Here is a 2,748-nt window from a genome sequence, read left to right as displayed (position 1 = left end):
AAAATGAATAATTAGTGTTGATTAATTATAATTGCATATTACTAATTATTTATAAAATATTGCAGGCCAAAATGTGAATTACAGCCCAAATAGAATGAGAAATAAAACAAGGCTGACGGGCCAACAATGTAAACAAAGCCCATAAGGAAACAAAAATGAAGAAATCAGAATCGGCCAAGCATATCACTACCCAATCCAAACCTGATTTTACTTCAGCAAGCAATTCCTTCCATCTTGCTCTTACCAAAGCAACGTTCCTCACTCTTTTGTCTTAGTCAAATCAGAGTTTCAGAAAAGTAAAAAAGAGAAAGAGAAAGAGCTTCTTCCACACGCCATTCATAGAAGAAGAAAGAAAGAGAAAGATCAAGCTTGAGAGGCCGAAGTCTAATCATCCAGTTCAAACCAAATCAAGCTTAGGTCAAGATTAAAGGTAAACTATTTCCTCTTCCATGCATCAGATCTTCTTCTCTTCTTCCCAACTCTCTGTAAGTCCGAAAATGGCATACAAGGGAAAGTTGCCTTCAGCCCCAATCTGCTGTGTATCCACGATCTCAAACTTGTCTTGGGGACCAAGTTGGTTTTCAAGGGTCCAGATTAAGTTGACCACTAGAAGGCTTTTGTGGTTGCTGCTTTATAGCTTTCGGCCAAGATAAAGGAGTCAGAAGAAAAAGTTTCTACTCTAAGGTTTAATGAGAAAAAGTGAATCTGTGGGTTGGTAAAGCTCAAGGCTCAAGGTGTTGACCTTGGAAGAAGAACCAAGTAACATGCAAGGAGATAAAAGAAGTTTGGTGTTCAATTCAAAAACCAATGAGAGAAAACCAGAGTTTGTGAGTTGTGTTCTGAAGAAAAGTTCCTCTACTTGGATAATACTTTCTTTCAAAGAAGCATTCGGTCAATACTGAAGAACTCAATATGAGGTTTGCGAATATGATTATGCACATAGCTAAGAGGCTGTTGATAAAGTCAATCTCCTTCATGTTTTACAGATTGTGATATACTTTTCTATGTTTATTTTTCTATAATTTCTTGTGAGAAAAGGTATTGTGAGAAAGTCAAGTAAAAGCCATGAGTGGAAAAAGGCTGAGTAATACACTTGAGAGAAAAGTCTAGAGTTATTTTCTGATTTCTTTAGGTTGGTTAAGTGTCTTGTATCTTGTACCTATTTGGTATCCCTTTCTTAGTTGGGTTAGCACTAAGAGTGAATAGTTAGGTGTTAGCATAGCCAATTTCAAGTTAGGTTAGAACTTGAGTGTGAAATTGGTGTATGTAATACTTTTAACTATAGTGGAAATTCCTCCATTGTTGTGGAGGAGACTGGACGTAGGTTGCATAGCACAAGGCAACCGAACCAGGATATATGCTGGTGTTAGCTTTTCTCTTCTCTGCTGTGTTCTGTTTTTCTGATATTCATGAGACAAAAATAAATTGTCTCATAAATTTCTGCTGCTGAGTACAAACAGAATCAAATTTGAAAGTTTTGTTAAAAAAGGGGTTATAACAGCTACGAAAAGGAAGGCATAGATTCAACCCCCCTTCTCTAAGCCTACCACAACCTTCACTAACAGAAAGTGACTAGCTTGCAAACTAGTGAAAAAATTGAGAAAATATCCTAATCTTAAGCATTCTGAAGTTGCACAGTACTTTAAGAGCAAGTGTGACTTGGATATAAACAAATCCTCATTAACAAGGACTTTAGGGGGATGCAATGGCTATAGTGTATGGAGATGCTACTGCCCAATATGAAATGATTATGCTGAAAAGTAATCCTGGTTTTACTGTTAATATGGATGTCATGCCCCAACCCAATCCTAACGAAGATCCAATTGAGATGTATGTTCATCTGGATGGATGTAAAAGAGGGTTTAAAGTTGGCTGCAAACTACTCATAAACTTGGATGAGACATTTCTAAAATCACAACATGGTGGTCAAATTCTCTCTGCTATTATCACACTATTAGAAGAGGTGAGGATATATGCCATGAGATCTATAACTAGAAACAAGATGAAGTTGAGGAACAATATTGGAATCCTACCTCCAATATAGCACGACAGGTTGGAAAAGATAAGAAAAGAATAAAAAAATTAGGTTCCATGTAATCTGGTGATATAAATTATGAGAAATTTGAAGTTTATGGTTGGCCAACCAATATAGCTGTGAACTTGGAAAATAGGTTATGCACATATAGTTTTTGACAACTAAGTGGCATATCTTTTATACATGTTTATTAGTCATTTTATTCGTGGTTTATTACTGGTATCATTTATTTATTGGTAATGAATTTTTGTACAAGAATGTCATGTGTGCATGCATGTTGATGAGCGGATAATTTATACGCTTTTTGGCATTGTTTTTAGGTAGTTTTTAGTAAGTTTGAGCTACTTTTAGGGATGTTTTCATTAGTTTTTATGTTAAATTCACATTTCTAGACTTTACTATGAGTTTGTGTGTTTTTCTGTGATTTCAGGTAAATTCTGGCTGAAATTGAGGGACTTGAGCAAAACTCTGAAAAAGGCTGACAAAAGGACTGCTGATGCTGTCGGAATCTGACCTCCCTGTACTCGAAATGGATTTTCTGGAGCTACAGAACTCCAATTGGCGCGCTCTCAACGGCGTTGGAAAGTAGACATCCAGAGCTTTTCATCAATATATAATAGTCCATACTTTATTCGGAAATTGACGACGTAACTTGGCGTTGAACGCCAAGTACATGCTGCTGTCTGGAGTTAAACGCCAGAAAAACGTCATGA

The sequence above is a fragment of the Arachis duranensis genome, chromosome 1, assembly GCF_000817695.3.
Source record: "Arachis duranensis cultivar V14167 chromosome 1, aradu.V14167.gnm2.J7QH, whole genome shotgun sequence".
In the NCBI taxonomy this organism is placed as follows: Eukaryota; Viridiplantae; Streptophyta; class Magnoliopsida; order Fabales; family Fabaceae; genus Arachis; species Arachis duranensis.
The sequence above is the reverse complement of the archived record's forward strand: the minus strand, read 5'-3'. Positions refer to the sequence as shown.